Consider the following 22,528-nt stretch of genomic DNA (forward strand, 5'->3'; position numbering starts at 1 on the left):
GCCGGGTTGAAGCGAGTAGCTCAGTTGATACACATCTCGTGTGCTGCGTTCAAGATGGCAAGTTCTATCCAAGTTGAGTCCGGTGGAATCTTAAGGTGTTCAAAGCCTCATATCGATAGATTTACCAACCCATGGAAAAAATTACTTCTGAGGCACCATTTTACCGCACCTCGGCGTCTCTTCGTAAATCGTAAACGTAGCCAGGGAGATGGATGAAAATCGACTGGCATGATTATTAAATGGCGTCAAATAAAAATGCCTGAACGCAGTAGGTGAGGCCATATGACAATTTCATCATTATTATTATTATTATTATTATTATTATTATTATTATTATTATTATTATTATTATTATTATTATTATTATTATTAGTATAGGTCTATTATTTATTTTTATGTTATTATTTATTCAGTTTACTGTCCAGGTTCACTTTCTACCCAGGACTCAGCGAGGGATTCCACCTCTACCACCTCAAGGGCAGTGTCCTGGAGGGTGAAAATTTGCTCGAGGGTACAACTAGGGAGAATGACCAATACCACTCCCAAGCTGTATCACCTGTTATGCTGAACAGGGACCTTGTCGGGGAGGCAAGGAAATGGGAAGGAAGAGGGAAGGACGTGGCCGTGGCCTTAAGTTAGGTACCATCCCCGTATTTGCCCGCAGAAGAAGTGGGGAAACTACGAGAAACGACTTCGAGGATAGCTGAGATGGGAATGGAAATGCCTCTACTCTTGACCTCCCGAGGCTAAATGGACCCCGTCCCAGTCCTCATACCACTTTTCAAAACTTCGCGTCAGGGCCGAGGATCGAACCCCGCCCTCAGGGATTGGCAGCCAATCTCAATAACCACTACACCACAGAGGCGAGCATTATTATTATTACGTATGGCGGCGTGCTACATGTGGAGAAGGTAAGTGATGCAAATGTATACGTATTCCTCCTTAGAATATCGCTTCATTATTAGCGTAGCACCGGGGGTTTCAGTATCTTGTACTCAGTGCCTGAGCAATAAATACTTACCTTACGGCAGTGATGGTTAGGCTCTCAACCCAATGTCTTTAGTATATCCCCCGAAATTTTAGTAATTCCAGCCGCTTTTCTAGTTTTCAACTTTTGTATCTTATTGTAAATGCCGTTGATATCATAGGTAAATTTCAATACTTCTTTAGTATTAGTCACCTCCTCTAAATGGACATTATCCCTGTAACCAACGATTTTTACATACTGCGGACTGAATATTTCTGCCTTTTGAAGATCCTCACATACCCTACACACTCCCTTTCTTATTAATGATTCCTGGAATGTCCTTCGTGAAACTTGTTTCTGCCTTAAACTACCTATACACACGCTTCAATTTTTCATTAAAATTTGTATGACTGCCATAATGTTATCCTTAGCTGACTTCTTGGCTACGTTCAATTTTCTAGTAATTTCCTTCAATTTCTACTTACTTCCACAGCCTTTTCTAACTCTATTTCTTTCCAATCTGCACCTCCTCCGTAGTCTCTTTAATTCTCTGTTATAATACAGTGGGTCCTTACCATTCCTTACCACCTTTAAAGGTACAAACCTGTTTAAACATTTCGCAACAATTGCTTTAAACCCTTCCTAGAGTCTGTTTACATTTTTATTTACCGCTTTACACCGATCATATTTACTCTTTTTAAACTCCCTCATATCTGTTTTTTCAGCCGTATGGTACTGCCTAATAGTCCTACTTTTAAAACCTTACTTTATGGTACAGCCTAATAGTCCTACTTTTAAGACCTTACTTTCTATCACATTTATTTTTAACTATGACAAAAACAGCTTTGTGATCACTAATACCACCTATTACTTCGGTTTCTCTATAGAGCTCATCTGGTTTTACCAGCACAACGTCCAGTATATTCTTCACTCTAGTTGGTCCCATTACTTTCTGAATCAGCTGTCCTTTCCATATTAACTTATTTGCCATTTGTTGGTCATGCTGCCTGTCGTTCGTATTACCTTCCCTATTGGCATTTGGTAAACTGAGATCTCCCGCTACAATCACTTTTCATTCCATATCGTTCCCCGCATAGCTGATTATAGTATCAAACAATTCTGAATTAACATTAGTGCTATCCTTCCCCGGTCTGTACACACCAAAGACATCAAGTTGTCTATTATCTTTAGAAATAAGCCTTACACCTAGAATTTAATGTTTGTCATACATACATACATACATACATCATCATTATATACCGTTATGCCTTTCAGCGTTCAGTCTGCAAGCCTCTGTGAATTTACTAAATGTCGCCACAATCGTCTGTTTTCAACTAGTGCTGTGGCCTCATTTAGTTGTATAACTCTTATCTTTAAATCGCTAGAAATTGGGTCTAACCATCGTCGTCTTGGTCTACCTCTACTTCTCTCACCCTCCATAACAGAGTCCGTTATCCTCCTACATTCGCCTCACATGACCCCACCACCGAAGACGGTTTAGACGTGCAGAGTCATTCATCGGGCTCATTCCTAAATTAGCCTTTATCCCCTCATTCCGAGTACCCTCTTGTTATCGTTCCCACCTGTGTGTACCAATAATCATTCTTACTATTTTCATGTCTGTTACTTCTAAATTATGAAGAAGATATCTTACGTCCACCCAGCTTTCGCTCTCGTAAAGTAAAGTTGGTCTGAAAACAGACCGATGTAAAGATAGGTTCGTCCTGGAGCTGACTTCCTTCTTACAGAATACTGCTAATCACAATTGCGAGCTCACTGCATTCGATTTACTGCATCTTGATTCAATCACATACTATATTACCATCCTGGGAGAACACACATCCTAAATACTTGAAATCATCTACCTGTTCCAGCTGTGTATCACCAATCTGACATTCATTTCCGTTGCATTTCTTACCTACTGACATCAATTTAGTCTTCGAAAGGCTAATTGTTATACTATACACGTTGCACACATTTTCAAGTTGCAAGATATTAGACAGCAGGCTTTCGGCACAATCTGCCATTAAGATTTGTCACCTTCGAGTTTTTTCGTAGTTTACAAATTCTTCTATCACCGCAATGAATACTCCCCATCCTACCATTCCTATCCTATCTCTGCGATAAACACCCCATTTCCGTGAGAAAATTTCTGCATCCATTATAGCATTTCTCAGCCATGATTCAACTCCTATTACAATATCTGGTACCGGGCGAGTTGGCCGTGAGGTTAGGGGCGCGCAGCTGTGAGCTTGCATCCGGGAAATAGTAGGTTCGAACCCCATTTTCGGCAGCCTTGAAGATGGTTTTTTTGGTTTCCCATTTTCACACCAGGCATATGCTGGGGCTGTACCATAATTAAGGCCACGGCTGCTTCCTTTCCACTCCTAGGCTTTTCCAGTCCCATCGTCGTCAGAAGGCCTACCTGTATCTCTTGTTAAAAAACACAATATATGGTAAATATACGGTATCTATTAAATTAGTTTTATTCCTTACTTTACAATACTTCTCCAGTTCAACACTAACATTTTTATGTCATCCCTACTTGACTTCCAGATCCCTGTGCCCTTATCACCGCTCTCTAGATCACCCCGTTTCCCTTAATGTACCTCCCTATAACCCTTCTAAACTGTGGTTCAGTCACCACTGATCTGCATTTAGGGCAGTCGCCCAGGTTACAGATTCCCTATCTGTTGTTCACCTATTCATTTTTTTAAATAATTGCAAATAATTTGGAAATTTATTGAACATATCCCTTTGTAAATTATTCCAATCCCTAACTCCTCTTCCAAGAAAATAATACTTTCCCCAGTTTGTCCTATTGAATTCACGTTGGTCATTTCAGGTCCGGTACGATCAGAGTTTCTACCTGAAAATCAATAATTGCTTATGTATTAGACGTTAATTTGACCGAGTATTGCACCTAGGTAAGAATTCTCCGACAGATTTAGTATAACTCGTTTTGTAAGATAAGTCACTGCGCATTTCAATTTTCCGATTTTAGGTGACAAGTAATAATATATTACGGGGCTTGAGGATTTTAAAAACGGTTCTTTAGAACTAAACCAATTTTCTTCACGGCCGAGTTGTCATGCTGTGTAGCAGTAATTGTGCTTCTCGCCAAGGAACCGCGCGCATTGTTGGGACACTTCATTATTTCCGAGCGTTACTTCTTCCCCTGACAGCTGAGACATGTCACTTCTCCCCCTCCGTGTCTACTTCTTTCTATCATTCCCTTGTCAAGAAGAATGAATGACAAGGAATATTGAGTATGTTGGAAAAGTCAATAAAAGTTGAGGTCCCTCTGTGTTTGTCTGGCTGTCCTCTACCTGAGGTGTTCGTACAAGTGGTCAGACGCAGGTATACAAGACGGGCCGTGGGGTGGACAAGCAACTTCAAAGGACTTTAAATTGTTTTTACAAACTCGTGTATAAATAAGTTCTACAAGTTATTCTGAAAATATTATGCTTTCCCTTAAGTTATGAATAGGGTTCATAAAAGTCCAGATATTTGCGTGTAAATATGCGAATATAAATATCAGTGTATCATTTATACAAATGAAAGTAGATCGTCTGTAAGGAAACAGTACCTTATATGTCACAATGCTCTTCTTATGCATTATTTCCCTTAAGACTGGTCACGCCTGTCAGACACATATGGACATCGACGGGCAAGTTCTGATAGTCATACCACGTATCTGACAATGCTGTTCCTTCTTGATTTATGAATTTCATTTTCTGTATTGACATTTACCAATCGTCATAAAAGGAAAGAAAAATTCCACCTAATCAATACATTTATTTTCTTGTAAAGTATTACAATCTAGGACCGGTTTCGACCCTTCATAGGTCATCCTCAGCTATATCAGAATCACATTTGCATTTCTATCTTATACCTCTGAAAGACCTTCATGATATATTGTTTCATAATTTTCAGTGAAAAGTTATCTTAAAAACTTACAAATTTACAAGCGTTGTGATAAAAATTAAAAATTAAAATTACAAAACTTTGTCTATAAAATATTTTTACATAAACACACTAATATATTTTAAAGTGTAATCATTGTACTTTAAAGTCTAAAATACTTATTGCTTGGATCTTGCGTCGTTATGTGGTAAAATATTGTAACAATTTGTCTTTATATAACATCAGATATTGATAATATTTAAATATGGTTGGCTTTTAAGTCTAATGATTAAGTGTCAGTTCCTTCTTGCATAAAATTACAAGTTTCATATTATGTTGATTATGTATTGTGTAAAACATAAATGTCAATTAAATAGAATGCTTATCATTTACTACAGAAGTTTTTTAAAACACTTGAATGTCTAGTAATATAGTCAATGTATTAGTGATATTAAAACGTGTTGGCCTTGATTCTTGCGTTATATTTCCATAATTTGCCTTTGTATATATATATATATATATATCGAATGTTGGTCTTTATAGGTGCCATTTGTAAATAACAGCACTCTCCTATAATTGTGAGATGGATCAATATAAAGGAAATTGAAGATTTCCGTACCGCCATGTAAAAATCTATGTTTGTTTAACGTTTTTACGCACACCAACAGTACAATGTATTTAATGTTCAATTTCCTTTACACACCAGCATAGGGAAATGAACCCAACGAAAATTGTACTGATGGACTGCATATCATCACGTGACTGGGAGGCTTGACCAGACTTAAGGAGAACAATGGATAGGAAGATCATACGAGGTTTTCTTTCGTCAACAAGGATGTGATCCATCATTTTAGTGACGATTAAAATAGTGTCTTAAATGGAGAAAGGAATTTAAGGACAATAATATTGCTAATCGTTTCAATACACACCATAAATGGTGTAAGGTAAAAGGATTAGCTGGCGATTCCCTAATTATTGCCTGTAATGATGACAGCCAGCAGCAGTGGTACCCCAAATGGCACAACCTGATCGGAATCCACACGGCGAAGCTTTACACTCTTAAGGAGCGGCCGCCAAACAGATATCATGAAATGTGACAAAACTGATATCAAATAATAAACGATGGTACTTTTTTCAGCAGTAAGAAAACCTTCAGTCATTATCATTACCTGTGAATAATTTTAGCGTAAATAAATATTCAGAGCTCCAGGAAATCGTACCCAGGTTATTCTATGTACATATCAATGTAAACTTGTGAATCGGCAGTTTCATAAATGAGATTTGTAAATAACAAATTTAGACCTCAATTGACGATGAAAACTTAAAACAAATGTTATTGAATTCAGTGAACTACTGAGCCTTCATCGAACCTGCCAACAGGAAAACAGAAACCTATCATTCTAATGCCCTAGTTACTCAGCGCGGCAATAAGACTTCTCAGAAAGTAGGTTACACCTATTTAGATGCAGAATTCAGACAAATTGTTAGATCAAATGACCTTATATTTCGCGCTGAATAAATGACTAAACTTATTAATAATGTAGGCCCACAGTAGTTAATTATATTTATATGAACTTTGTACGCTAGTCAGTAATTCGCATCCTTTTAATAGTTAAGCTGTGTACTAATTGTTACGATTTTAAAAAAAATTAAACTAATTCACATTGTCCTTGTTCGTTGAGAATATATCACTCCCTTTCATTGTATCACACAAACCAAATTCATTTAATAAGGTGTTTGTTAGTTTAAGATCTCAATTTCCGTTCAGGAAGCCTACGTGGAAAATGAACTCAATGAAATCTATTTGCTGTCCCCTTGCCTACAGGAAAAAATAAATGCAAGGGCCGGAAAGAAAGCAGAAACTAAACTAAGGCTGTTTTAGTAATGTTGTGTGCAGAAATCTTAAACGCTGGTACGATCTCAACATTCGTCTGAAGTTCAAGTGGGATGTTTCGCAGTTCATCTCTCCCACTTCCATCTATTGTGCGGACTACTCTGGGTATCAGCCACCGATATAAATTAGCTATCTCACTGATTGTTCAGAACTTCGGACTACCTTTCCAGCGAAAACTGTTTGATTATCAGTGGTGGAGTATCGCTGGATCAAATATTGCACAGGTCTTGTTTCTTCAAAGATTATATATTTTTTAAGACCTATATATTTTCAATTTGCCTGCTGCCATTTCTTGATGGATACAGAACTTTTGTATCCATCTCTTAGCACAGGCCAGTGTAAAGTGTAGCTTCCACCGAAGTCCCAGTCTCATCCATGGCTGTGACAATATGGAAGCTGCTGGGGTGTGGGTAGTGCTGAGTAATGACATTCAGGGCACGACTAGTGCATCTGAGTGTTATGAAAGGTGTTGCTCATAGGGTCAGTCGTACTGCAATAGCACTTTCTGACTCAGTGAGGAAAGCAATGGCAAACTACCTCACTCCTCGTCTTGCCTAGTACGCCTCATTTTGGTGCTGCCATTGGTTTTTGCGGTTTGCTTATAACCGCATAACTTTTGGTGGTGCTATTTGAGGATCCAACCAGCCTCTGGGCTGATGACCTAACAGATAGACATATTTTCAATGGAGAAGCCTCCGTCGCTCAGGCGGCAGCGTGTCGGTCTCTCACCGCTGGGTTCCATGGTGCAAATCCCGGTCGCTCCATGTGAGATTTGTGCTAGACAAGACGGAGGCGGGACAGGTTTTTCTCCGGGTACTCCGGTTTTCTCTGTCATCTTTCATTCCAGTAACATTCTCCAATATAATTTCATTTCATCTGTCAGTCATTAATCAGTGCCCCAGAGGAGTGCGACAGGCATCGGCAGCAGGCACAATTCTTATCCTCGTCGCAAGATGGGAGCTTCATTCAATCTATCCCTGACCCGGTCATTGACTGGAAAACAGGTTGTAGGTTGTCTTCATATTTCCAATGGAAATAATAATACAGACTGGTTAAATGTGACATAAACGACACAACATTAAACGTGATTGATAAGAAGCATAGCCTATTTAATTCTTTTCGGACTCCAGTATTCAGCCTGTTTCGACTCACTTGAAATCACCACAGGAAGGTTAGAGGATTCAGGTAAAAATACTTGTCGGTTATCGCACCTATCTATTTTAATTTTTTATTGATTTTATTAATGACTGCTTTACGTCGCACCGGCACAGATAGGTCTTACGGTGACGATGGGATAGGGCAGAGCTACGAGTGGGAAGAAAGCGGCCGTGGTCCTAATTAAAGTACAGCCCAAGCGCATGCCTGATGTGAAAACGGAAAACCATCTTCAGGGCTGCTGAGAGTGGTGTTAGAACCCACAATCTCCCAAATGCAAGCTCACAGCTGGGTGTCCCTAACCGCACGGCCAATACATTCGGTATTTTTTATTTATTTCTTGATTTAGTCACACAATTCTTGTTGAAATTCCACTGTTCTGCAATGGTTTTTGTGAGATTTTCACACCTGCTCTTCCCAATTACTTGCCTCTTCATCGACTTTTATACACGTTTTCCCCATATTCGAACTAACAATACACACCGTTCTCATAATGTGATATTGAACAAAATGTTTCCTCTAGTATACAACAGACCGGGCGAGTTGGCCGTGCTTGTAGAGGCGCGCGGCTGTGAGCTTGCATCCGGGAGATAGTAGGTTCGAATCCCACTATCGGCAGCCCTGAAAATGGTTTTCCGTGGTTTCCTATTTTCACACCAGGCAAATGCTGGGGCTGTACCTTAATTAAGGCCACGGCCGCTTCCTTCCAACTCCTAGGCCTTTCCTATCCCATCGTCGCCATAAGACCTATCTGTGTCGGTGCGACGTAAAGCCCCTAGCAAAAAAAAAAAAGTATACAACAGAGGTTTGAAATTTACAATCAAATCTCCTTTGTGATCTGTTGAACAACAACAACAACAACAACAACAAAAACTACCGGATCATTGTAAGCAAGCTTGTTCGATGGTGAGGCTACAAGGGGATGAAAATTATTCCCTATATGATTTTTTCACATGTTTCCTAAAACAGGAAATCAGGGAGAAAATAATGAGTATTAGTATTACTTTACATAGGCTACTACAATTCTGAAAATAAATATGGAAAGTTTAGTGAAAAAGGGCGAGACCCATGTACATATGAAATTTTCCCTATACCTGCGCTTAGAATTTAATATCGATGGTTTAGTTCTAATACCACGTATCTGACAATGCTCTTCCTACCCATTATTTTCCTTAAGACTGATCACGCCTCCCAACTACATATTGATATGCAGTCCATCAGAATAATTTTCGTTGTGTTTATTTTCCTACGCTTACGTATAAAGGATGATGGACCTTACCATGCCATATTGTAGGGATGTTGTTTGCATGACGAATTTACGAACTTCTACGTGCATTTCAGATTCATTATCCTTTAGATATTAGCATAGGAAAATTAACGAAAATTATTCTGATGGAGCATAAAAATAAATGATGGTGGAGGGGGATGGGATGACGAGTCTTAAGGAATATAATGGGTAGGAAGAGCATTGGGACATACGAGGTTTTGGAAGAAAGCCATCGATATGGATATCGAGTACATCCTGTGCTTATGTGTAAAAGAAAACGAACTTTAAATACATTATACTGAAGGAGTGCGTAAATACGTCGTACAAACAACATTCGTACAGTACGGTACCCTAAGGTTCGTTTTCGTTTACACACATGCATTGGAAAATGAACGAATCGAAAATTGTTCTGAGGACGGTATATCAATATCTGGTTGGGAGCCGTGATCACTCTTAAGAAAAATAATAAATAGAGTATTTTTCATAGTTTACGAAATACTGTGGAATAAATATAATTCCCCACTGCTATTCATTCATTCGGTCGGCTCCGAGGTGTAGGGGTAGCATGCCTGCCTCTTACTCGAGGCCTTGGGTTCAATCCCCGGCCAGGTCAGAGATTTTTACCTGTATCTGAGGGCTGGTTCGAGGTCCACTCAACCTACGTGATTACAATTGAGGAGGTATGTGACGGTAAGATAGCGGCCTCGGTCTAGAAAGCCAAGAATATCGGCCGAGAAGACTCGTCGTGCTGACCACACGGCACCTGATAATCTGCAGACCTTCGGGTTGAACAGTGGTCGCTTGGTAGGCCATGGGGTTTGGTTTGGTTTTTCATTCATACATTCATTCTATCGACAGTTATGTAAATGAAATGAAATGTCATATGGCTTTTAGTGCCGAGATATCCCAGGACGTGTTCGGCTCGCCAGGTGCAGGTCTTTCTATTTGACTCCCGCAGGTGACCTGCGCGTCATGATGAGGATGAAATGATGATGAAGACAACACATACACCCAGCCCCGGTGGCATTAGAATTAACCAATTAAGGTTAAAATCCCCGACCCGGCTGGGAGTCGAACCCGGGACCCTCTGAACCGAAGGCAGTACGCTGACCGTTCAGCAAACGAGTCGGATGACAGTTATGTAAGAAGTCATTAATTTACTCATTCGTGTGCTCACATACTTCCTTTCAATCTACTAATCTTTCTTTCATTAATTTTTTCGCATACTTCCCTTCACTCTACTTGTCTCCACTCTTTCCCCCAAATACTCAGAGATACATATAGTAATTCCTTGAAATAGCACTTTTCCTTATGTACTACTGAAATTCTAGAAGAGGCATTTTCTCTACCTAATCTGACAGATAGTTCAGTTGCTTTGCCGAGCGCCAATAACATTAAAAAACACCCTGGAAGACAGAACTACGGATAATAATAATAATAATTTCGTATGGCTTTTAGTGCCGGGATATCCCAGAACGGGTTCGGCTCGCCAGGTGCAGGTCTTTCCATTTGACACCCGTAGGCGACCTGCGCGTCATGATGAGGATGAAATGATGATGAAGACAACACATACACCCAGCCCCCGTGCCATTGTAATTAACCAATTAAGGTTAAAATTCCCGGCCCGTCCGGGAATCGAACCCGGGACCCTCTGAACTGAAGGCCAGTACGCTGACCGTTCAGCCAACGAGTCGGACAGAACTACGGGTGAAAAAGCGGGAAAATGTTAACTCCTCTCTGAGCTAAACGATAAACAAGTGACAGAAGTTGGAAGAGATCATTATCTACAGGGACAGAGATGGATTTCTGGAGAAAGACCAAGTATGTTTGTTTGGCTTGTTCGGCCTTCGTCTCATTTGAATTTGCCCTAATTAGATGCGATGGGAGTGACTATTAATTAGCTTTTCCGCACTCTGCTCTACTCTCTACAGCTTGCTCATGTTCTGGGATGACAAGCAGTTAGACCAAACGTCACTACATGCGATATTCTCTGATTTCATCAAAAGTACGGTATGGTACATCCAAAGGGAATACATAAAATTTTAAGGAGAATGCAAATGGGCAGCAAATTTTGTATAATTCTCTAAAACACGTTCAGAAATTAGTTAATTTCCTATTTGTTTGAACTTTCATATTGTCGATGCGCGAGCAATATTTCGTATCCCACAATAATTTTCCTATCTATTATCCTCCTTACGACTGGTCTCAGCCAAACACAGGTATGCAATCCAAGACAACAACATTCGTTATCTTCATTTTCCTGTGCCAAGCTGCAAGGAAAATTCGTCGCTGTTGGGGCAAAAATGTCATATCTCACAATGCTTTTCCTATCCATTATTTGCCTTAAGACTGGTCACGCATCTGAGCCACATATGGATATGTAGTCCATCAGAACAATTGTGTTCAATTTCCTATGCGTGCTCGTACAGGAAAATGAACCTTACCGTGCCGCACTCTAGAAATGTATGTTTGCATGACTTATTTACGCACTCCTACAGTTTAATGTACTTAATCTTCATGTTCCTTTACACGTTAGTATACGAAAACGAACACAATGAATATTTTTCTGATGAACTGCATATCCATATGTGACTGGGAGGCGTGACCAGTCTTAAGGGGTACATTGCGGGATACGACGTAGGCCTATTGTAGCGATATCCAGAATACTGTCTTGTCTTCAAATAAATACTCATCAAACTCCATAGTCTAAAACCACGGATGAATTGTTAAACATGCATTAAACTTCTTAAATATTTTCTAAGAACTATAGCAGATATACTTCAGATACTGACTAAATATTGCCGATAGTCACATTAATCTAAATGTCTCCAATACAGTTTTGTCTCACTTCAATTTTAATTACGAGAGCACTTGCAGAGGGTTGGGAGGAAGTATATTTTATGAAGATAACCAGAAATATCATGTCGTCGTTTCTCCATAAAACACGTGTAGCCTACATAATTGGAACCAGATAAAACTCTTTCTCGGGCCATTTGGATTAGTCTTGTGATGTCCTCGAGAGTTTATCAGAAGTAGTTCTCGTTTGGAAATGAAACCCCGTGGCCTCAATATACAACAAATTTTTCGTCCTATCAGCTCATTATCAGGGAATCACTAATGAACCAGCAACCAATAAATCTCAAACGACCCGAAACATGACGTCATGGTTACTGATAATAGTAGACCCACAACGGTCGTTTTCCAACCAACATTCTTAGGTCCGGAAACGTAATAACCTACAGATATAGGAATGAGTTAAATCTTGTTTATTCCCACCATATCAGAAAAAATAAAGTCGCACAAATGTCAAAATGTAATTAAATTGTCACGAATTCCTGCTGTTGAAGAGGTGAAAAATGTCCAGCTGTTCGACCACAATTGGCAATACTCGCAGAAAAAAAAGGATATCAAACAATGCATATTCACTTTCGTCCAAACATATCGTCGGTGAAAATCAATAACTCGTACTCCACAAATGAATTGGCGTATGGCTTTTAGTGCCGGTAGTGTCCGAGGACATGTTCGGCTCGCCAGATGCAGGTCTACTAATATGACGCTAGAAGTTTACCTGCGCGTCTTGATGAGGATGAAATGATGATGAAGAAGACACATGCACCCAGCCAAGACCGACTCCAATCCTCAGAGCGTAATATTAAAAAAAACATGTCGGCCGAAGTAGTCGGACTGCTGGTATTGGCTAACATGAACAAATTACTTACATATTATATAAACGGCGGTAATTTAACATTATAAATTTAGCATCGTAGGGAAAATCACTTGTTCACGTATGAAAACGCTTCGCCAACAAGTGAAAATGAAAACCTACAACCTGTTTTCCAGTCTTTGACCGGATCGGGAATGTAATGAATGAATCATATATAGGCTATTAGTACGATGGGGTCACCACTCCCAAAGTGATTAATTAATGACTGATAGATGCTATGAAATGATAATGGTGAGTGTTGCTGGAATGAAAGATGACAGGGAAAACCGGAGTACCCGGAGAAAAACCTCGCCAACAAGTATGCACCACAAATAATCAAGCAGAATCACATATATTCTACTACAAAAGAGAACAACAAGCTGATTATTTAGAAATTTCAGTTAGTCAAATAACGTTTCCTTTTAGATGTCACTTCGCTGGGTAGGTGAAAATAAATGATAAAAATGTTCAAATGATATTTATATAAGATCATTTTGAATGTTTCAAAGTAAATTAAGGTGCGAAATTCCTCAATTTATTCGCTCTCTTGAGAACTATGAAACATAATTTGTTGCCTTAGTTTTTAAGTGGTGGAGAACCCTCCACGGCTCAGGCGGCAGCACGCCGGCCTTTCATCGCTGGGTCCCGTGGTTGAAATCCCGGTCGCTCCATGTGAGATTTGTGCTGGACAAAGCGGATGTGGGACAGGTTTTCGCCGGGTACTCCGGTTTTCTCTGTCATATTTCAATCCAGTAACACTCTCCAATATAATTTCATTTCATCTGTCAGTCATTAATCATTGCCCCAGTAGAGTGCGACAGGCTTCGGCAGCTGGCACAATTCCTCTCCTCGCCGCTAGATGGAGGCTTCATTCATTCCATTCCTGACCCGTGCGAATGACTGGAAACAGGCTGTGGATTTTCATTTCAGTGTTGAAGTGGTAGACAATTTCTTATATTCAGCACTCAATGAAAGCGAAGTACACTCGAAATTATAATGTTATTGGCTTACCACCTGCTAACTTATTTTACGGTTTTCGGAAACACCGAAGTGCCGGAATTAAGTCCTGCAGTAGTTCTATCAATTGTCAGTAAATCTACCGACACGAGGCTGACGTAGCCTATCTAAACACCTTCGAATACAACCGAACTGAACCAGGATCGATCCTGCCAACTTGAGATCAAGAGGCCAGCGCCTTAACCGTCTGAACCACTCAGCCCAAGTACACCCGAAATAATGATAATGTTAACCCTATGAACGGCGCTGGTAATGCTAACATAATGGTGATATAACTTAGCAGTATTTCACACAATGATGGTAACCTTAGTAACGAGACCTTCAGACACTAAAGGTATAATAGGTTTTAATCCATTAAAGATCCGATTCGTGGCCTGAATGGTCAGCGAACTGGCCTTCGGTTCAGAGGGTCGCGGAGTTCGGTTCCCGGTCGGGTCGGGGATTTTAAACTTCATTGGTTAATTGCAATGGCCCGGGGGCTCGGTGTTTGTGCTGTCCCCAACATCCCTGCAACTCACAGACCACACATAATACTATCCTCCACCACAATAACACGCAGTTACCTACACATGGCAGATGCCGCCCACCCTCATCGGAGGGTCTGCCTTACAAGGGCTGCACTCTGCTAGAAATAGCCACACGAAATTATGATTATATTCATTAAAGAACATGAGTAAAAAAGCTCTATTGATATTTAACCACAGGGACGAGCTTCATTCCGGTGTAGTCAATATTTCTGGAGGAAGACGATTAGGTTCACCTCACACTTATTCTCGAAATGATGAATGCGGTATGCACACTACAGTTTAGTCATCGACTTCAAAATAATCACAATATGTAGGCCTATTCCTAATTCTCTTCTCTCTTAATGTTTTATTCCGTAGAAAACTTAAGAATGGTTGTATGAGAGTCATTGTCACAGTTAAACTTAAACCTGGTTCACAACACGATCAAAACAAACACTTTCTCACATTACTGTATATAATTACAGATCCTAAGTGTCCACTGGCTCATATGAATGCACTCGCACATTTATATTCTACAAAGAAACAAACATTTATAATCGACTTTCTTGAAATTACACCGACTACATACGATAAAAACAAACCAAAACAAACCCACAGTTCCAACATGTCCGGCTACTCTATCCGCCATCTTTTGAACAATCGAGAGTAGCATTAAGGTCTAAAGATTGGAGCTGGTCTTGACCCAACCCCCGTGCCAGCGAAATTAACCAATGATGGTTAAAATTGCTGACCCTGTCGCGAATTGAGCCCGGGATCCCTGTGACCAAAGACCAGCTCGGTAATCATTTAGCCATGGAGCCATACTCGTACTCCACAATGCTCTTCGTATCGAATAATTCTCTTAAGACTGGTCACGCCTCCCAGTGGGTTGAGTTTCCTATGCAATGGTTTAAAGTAAAATGAAGCTTAAATACATTGTACAGTAGGAGTGAGTAAATGCGTCATGCAAACCTACATTCCCACAATACGGTACCTTACGGCACGGTAAGGTTAATGTTCCTTTACATATTCTTACAGGAAAATGAACCTGCATTCCTGCAGTGCGTTAAGGTAAGGTTCATTTTCGCTTAACACTTGCACAGAAAAATGATCCCAATGCAAATTGTTCTGATGGACTGCATATTCATATGTGGCTGGGAGGCGTGACCAGTGTTGAGGAAAATAATGTTCAAGGAAGAGCATTGTGCCATTCGTGGTTCTGTTTCTTCAACGAACATATGTTAAGTGAACAAATGAAATCCAGAGCCTGTTTCCAGCCCCTTTGACCGGGTCAGGAATGAAATTAGTGAAGTCCAATCTAGCGACCAGGATAGGAACTGTGCCGCCTGCCGAAGCTTGTCGCACTCCTCCGGGACAATGATTAATGGATGGCAGATGAAATGAAATGATATTGGAGTGTGTTGTTAGAATGAAAGACAGGGAAAACCGGAGTACCCGGAGAAAAACCTGTCCCGCCTCCGCTTTGTCCAGCACAAATCTCACATGGAGTGACCGGGATTTGAACCACGGAACCCAACGGTGAGAGGCCGGTGCGCTGCCTCCTGAGCCACGGAGGCTATTGCGTTATTGCCTGCCGAAATATGGACGCTCAGAGCGAAAGACCTCAAGAGTCAGAAAGTTTAAGAGATGTAATGTTAGCTTCGAATGCGGAAAGTAGGACGAGGAGGATATCTAACGCTGAGGTACCAGACCATGAACAAGACACGAGTTAGCTGCTGAGTCAGATTAGGAAGCGATGACTTACATGCATGGGATATAGGATTCGACACGGCAGGTTGATGACTGTGAAGAGCGGAAGAGACGAAACGCCCTACTCAATACTGAGATCCAAATGGGGAAGACTTTTCACAAGAGCAAACCAGTCGTGAGACCAAATTCCTCACTACAACGACCAATATTGAAGACAGAGTAAATCCTCCGCTTTAGGCAAGTAGGAGAGACTGTTCGGTTCATGCGTGATCTGCTTACATGTGGGCTTTTTAAAGCGCCTCCTTTTGTAATATATAATCCTTTTCTTCAAATTACGTCCGTGTAAAGAGGTGTCCGTTTAGAGAACGTATCCCGCTAGGCTGGTTCAGCTGCGTTGTACATAGCCTAATTGTGAAAATATTCAAGGCAGGTCTTTAAAAAGTGATTTTAACTCTATTTTTAGCGTACGGCGCTTAGTCCCGGAAGTGGATCCATGGCTAAATAGTCAGCATGCTGGTCTTTGGTCCAAGTGGTCCCGGTTCCCGGCCGGATCGTGGACTTTCACTTTTATTGGTTAATATTCCTGTTGCTCGCGGACTGGATTTTTGTGCTGTCTTTGATACTAGAATTCATCTAAGACTGAGCCTCATCTTCACAGAGGAGGAGGTAGCCTACAGGGCGTCAACTTAAATGACCTGCACCAGGTCTCTCCAGAGACGAGCCCCCTGGGGTGGGGATGGAAAAATAACAAACCACGTATCACCTGAAAGTCGTAAGATGGGACTAAAAGGGGCCCCAGTGGCTGTTAACTTAGGTTGGCGACCAACGGGCCCTTAGCTGAGTAGTGGCATTGTTTCAACTTACTTGTGCCACGCTCCTCACTTTCATCTATCCTATCCGATCTTCCTTGGTCAACACTTGTTTTTTCCGACCCCGGCGCTATTAGGTTACAAGGGCTAGGGAGTCTTTCATTATCACGCCCTTCGATGCCCTTGTCTTTTCTTGGCCGATACCTTCATTTTTCGAAATGTCAGATCCCTTTCATGTTTCTCTTTCAATAGTGATATACTGAGTGGTCGGAAACAACGTGAACAGAGTATATAAGCGTTAGAGCATTGGCCATACTAATAAGTAATTTGAAATAATTACGCCGATATCTCACTCCGTTGTCATTTTATCAGCTGCTAAAGTTAGCCAATCAGATCGCTCCGCGAGCGAATTCAAATGGGCTTCACGAGGCGGTGCTACTAAATCTGCACGTGGCTTGGTCGGGCTTGAGAGCCAAGCCGAGAAATGAGCATCAAACACTAACACACCGTAGGTTTCAGCCAATGTCACCGTAGCGTGCTTGCTATGGGTCGCGCTTATCAGCAGGGAGGTCCTTGTTCAAGTGTCTCCCCTGGAGAAGTTTATTTCTTCTATTGGCGCTCTCAAGCCTGTCATAAACCATGTGCAGATCTAGCAACACCGTCTCGCAAAGCTCATGTGAAGTCGCCCGCGGTGCGATCTGATTGGCTAAAATCATCAGCTGATAAAGTAACAACGGCGCGAGATTTCGACGTAATTTTTTCAAATTACATATCAGTATGACCAACTCTCTAACACTCACATACCCAGTTTACGTTGTTTCCGACCGTAAAGAGGATGGTTGCCTAGTTGTAGTTCTTCTTTAAATAATTATCACCACCACCTCTTCAGAGTACCGGAAATCTGCGAGGGTGCATTCCACTAGCCAGTTCTGTAGCTTTATTTGCTCCCGGTGCACCCCACAGGGATGAGCTACAAGGGTGTATGTCTGATTGTACGAGATAGAAATGAGAGTAAGCAAACGCACGCCTCAGAAACGTACCATGCCGACATTTTCTTGCAATTGTATTGGGTAACCACGGATAACCATTTCGAGGAAGGTCGGCGGGGGAATCGACCAACCTGTCTCCTGAGCACATAGGCTGTGCCACTTCTACTGATGTAAAATTTCACGGTCAGTTATCCAATTCCTAGAGCTGGTTTTCGGGTAGTTACGGATTACGTTGTCGCTGTTACAGTAAACCTTCGTATGTCACAACATTCTTCCTATCCATTATTTTCTTTTAAAACCAGTCACGCGTCCCAGCCACGTATGGATATGTAGTCATCAGAACAACTTTCGTTGTGTTCATTTTCCTATTATGGTTATTGAACCTGACTGTACTGGCGTATTTACGCATTCCTACAATCTATTTCTTTTCTTCATTCTTTCTTAATCCGTTTACTCTACAGAGTTGGTTTGTCCCTCGGACTCAGTAAGGGATCTCACCTCTACCGCCTCAAGGGCAGTACCCTGGAACGCCAGACTATGAGATGGAGGATACGACTGGGGAAGAGGACCAGTATCATTTTCCTATTATGGTTATTGAACCTGACTGTACCGGCGTATTTACGCATTCCTACAATCTATTTCTTTTCTTCATTCTTTCTTAATCCGTTTACTCTACAGAGTTGGTTTGTCCCTCGGACTCAGTAAGGGATCTCACCTCTACCGCCTCAAGGGCAGTACCCTGGAGCGCCAGACTATGAGATGGAGGATACGACTGGGGAAGAGGACCAGTATCATTTTCCTATTATGGTTATGAACCTGACTGTACCGGCGTATTTACGCATTCCTACAATCTATTTCTTTTCTTCATTCTTTCTTAATCCGTTTACTCTACAGAGTTGGTTTGTCCCTCGGACTCAGTAAGGGATCTCACCTCTACCGCCTCAAGGGCAGTACCCTGGAGCGTCAGACTATGATATGGAGGATACGACTGGGGAAGAGGACCAGTACCTCGCCTAGGCTGCCTCGCCTGCAATGCTGAACACGGGCTTTGTGTGTGTGGGGGGGGGGGAGGATAGACAAGGAAGAGGGAAGGAAGCGGCCGTGGCCTTAATTTAGGTACCATCCCTGCATTTGCCTGGAGGATAAGTGGGAAACCACGGAAAACCACTTCGAGGATGGCTGAGGTGGGAATCGAATCCCCCTCTACTCAGCTGACCTTGTCAAATTTCGTTCCAGGGGAGGGAAACGAACCCGGGCCTCCGGGTGTGGCAGCTAATCAGACTAAACACTACATCACAGAGGTGGACTAAAAATGTATTTAAGGTTGATTTTCCTATATGCCGTAGCATAGGAAAATGCACCCAAAGAGAATTGTTATGATGGACTGCATATCCATATGTGGGTGGGACGAGTGACCAGTCTTTAGTAGAATAATAAATAGGAAGAGCTTTGTGGAGATACGAGGTTTTGCTGTAACAGTGATGATATGTTGCTAATGTTCACGGATATTTTCCCGACATGTACGAAAAGTTATTTCAGTGTGGGTGATAGTAGAGGAATAGACATTCACGGGAAGACAGTAGATATTCCCCGATAACATTCCGTTTCTCCAGATCTCAACGTGGGTAATATCATGAACAATAAATAGGCTATAGGACAGTGTAGAGAGTTCCTTAAAAGAAAAATCATGTACTACCGAGCGAGTTGGCTGAGCAGTTAGGGACGCCCAACTTTGAGCTTATATTCGAAAAAAAGTGGGTTCAAATCCAACCCTTGGCAGCCCTGAATATGGTTTTCGGTGGTTTCTCATTTTCACACCAGGAAAATGCTGGGGCTGTACCTTAATTAACGCCACGTCCGGTACCTTACAAATCCAAGCCTTTTCCCATCGTTCCGTCGCCGAAAACCGGCGATATGTTAGTTAGACGTTAAACAAGTATTAAAAAACATGCACTTCAGTAAAGAAAAATGAAAATCCACAGCCTATATCCAGTCATTCGACCAGGTCAGGAATGGAATGTATGAAGCCTCCATCTAGCAGCGAGGATAGGAATTATGCCGGCTGCCGAAGCCTGTCTCACTCCTCTGGGCATTATTAATCAATGGCAGATGAAATGAAATGATATTGGAGAATGTTGCTGGAATGAAAGATGACAGGGAAAACCCGAGTATCCGGAGAAAAAACTGTCCCATGTCCGATTTGTCCAGCACAAATCTCATATAGAGTGACTGGGATTTGAACCACGGAACTCAGCGGTGAGAGGCCGGCGCGCTGCCGCCTGAGCCGTGGAGGCTTTACTTCAGTAAAGACTATTGTTAAAAATGTGTTTCCTTATAAAAATGACTTATTATTGTCGCTTTCCACTTCTGCCAACTTCTGCTAAGTACAAGTAAAACCTATGTATTTTAACGCAAATTGCACGGGATAATCGGATCTTTCCTCTGAGATGAGGTTTCCGCTAAGTACGTGTTCTCTGTATCTAGTTCCACCCAGTGCGTTTGGACGTAGAATATGTGCATTGTTCGCCCTGAAGAGGAGACGAAAATAATCTCAAATTGCGAGCGGAGGTTGGTGAGCACGGTTCCACTGGTTGAGTCCGGCATTGTTCCCGCTTACTTATGCCAGGCACCTCATGTCATCTTTCCTATCCAACCTTCTTTGGTCATCTCCTGTTCTCGTCTATCACTGACCGTGTTATGTTTGCGACACTTAAGGAGTAACGCCTTCTCTCTGGCCAGGAGATTTGGCAGGTTTGGAGGATTGTTGGAGTTGGGAGAGGGGGTCATCGTCCTACCCGTCCTCTTGCCGAAGGATCGCATTTGCACCCTTTCACCTGTTCACTAGATGGGCGCAGTATCTCTTCCATTTTCTTCATTCCTCTCAATAATGTGAAGAGCGAGGAGATTTATCCAGTTTTACATCCTTTGAAAACCGCCACCACCACTACCATGTTCTGACTGTATTAATCTTACGTTCTGATTTCTGAAACTTAGAGAACTTTCCCCTTTGCTCTGGTCACGGAAGAAAGAAACAAAAATGTAAAATAAACTGTTATACATAGAGTCCACGAAATACCATACTTTTTCCCGTCTTTTATTTAGGCTGTTTGTTGGAATTAAGCACCAATCGGACGTTTTGAGCATATTACGCTATGTTTTATGGGGCATATAAATGCATATTATATGTTTTTTATTGTTTTGGTCATATTTTGGTCAGTTTGCTCGCTCAAGCCATGTTTTGGTTATATTTTGCTGTTCTGTTCTTTGAATGTGATGTCCGATGTTTCTTGCGTAAATATGTTTGTGGCATTGTGACGAAACTTGAATTTCGGGCCTCAAAGCTGAATAGTTGACGATTATAGTATTTCGTCAGCGTTTACATCACTTTTTCTTTTTGGCCCAGTTTCTCCAACGTGTGTTAAGTGTTAACACAAATGTTAAATGGAATTAGCTCATAATTTAATAAAATGGACATCACATCAAGAATTGTTAACACCAACAAATTGTTAATACTTGTGTTAAATTAACATGGCACCAGTCCTGTGTTAAACACCTCAAGAGTTGTTACATTTTCAAAATGGTAGCATCTACAAGTTTGAAGCTTTACTGCTGTATAAAGACTATCTATAAACTGAAGAAAGCAAAGGACGAACGATACTAAGAAACAACGACCTTTTAGAGTTATTTTAAAATGATCCCTAATTACCAAAGCCATAATGAGTAATGTACTATAACAAATTGAAAATAGTTTGGAGTTTCATACAGATTGAAATTTATCAGCGTCCTCAGTGCAGCAGTTGCTTATCGTTGTTAGATATTATGCTTTAGACTATCTTTATGTGGGTAATTGCAGACGACTATTTTCACGATTGCAGAACAAGAATGTGTAGAATTGTGCAAAGAGTTTCTGCTGCCATTGCACCATTGGCAAGGCAATAACATTATTTTCTTCGCAGTAAAGGAATGCCCAAAAATTATTAAAGACTTAAATCAATTATTACATTTTCCCGGTGATGTAGGAGTCATATAACGGATGTTGGTATATAACCGTTCGTTATATTCCAAGTATACTTTCAGATTAAATTATAATAACGTGTGTGACAAAATGCAATTACGTCATACCGCTCTGAGCAATTTATGTAACGAAACAAAAAACGCTCACCGCCAAACACGTTCAGAAATATCAAGGAAAAATATTAATTTGCCTTTAACAATTGTTTCGTACCAAATAATGGAAATGTGTTCGTAAAAGAGGAGACTTAACCGAAGTGTTAAATCAATAAAAATTGTAAGCTGACATCTTGTTAAGTGAAATTTAACACAAGAGTTGAAGAAACCGGTCATTAGAGTAAGACTTGCAGTGGGGATGTGTAGGTCACTTAAATGCTATCGTTGTTAAGAGACGAGGAAATAGCACGAGGGGTTATATCTTTATTTTTAATTTGCTTTACGTCACGCCGACACAAATAGGTCTTATGGTGACGATCGGAGAGGAAGGAGTAGGAGTGGGAAGAAAGTGACCGTGGCCTTCATTAAGGTACAGCTCCAGCATATGCTTGGTGTGAAAATGGTAATCTACGGAAAATATGAATCAGGGCTACCGAC

Source organism: Anabrus simplex, chromosome 7 (genome assembly GCF_040414725.1).
Source record: "Anabrus simplex isolate iqAnaSimp1 chromosome 7, ASM4041472v1, whole genome shotgun sequence".
Classification (NCBI taxonomy): domain Eukaryota; kingdom Metazoa; phylum Arthropoda; class Insecta; order Orthoptera; family Tettigoniidae; genus Anabrus; species Anabrus simplex.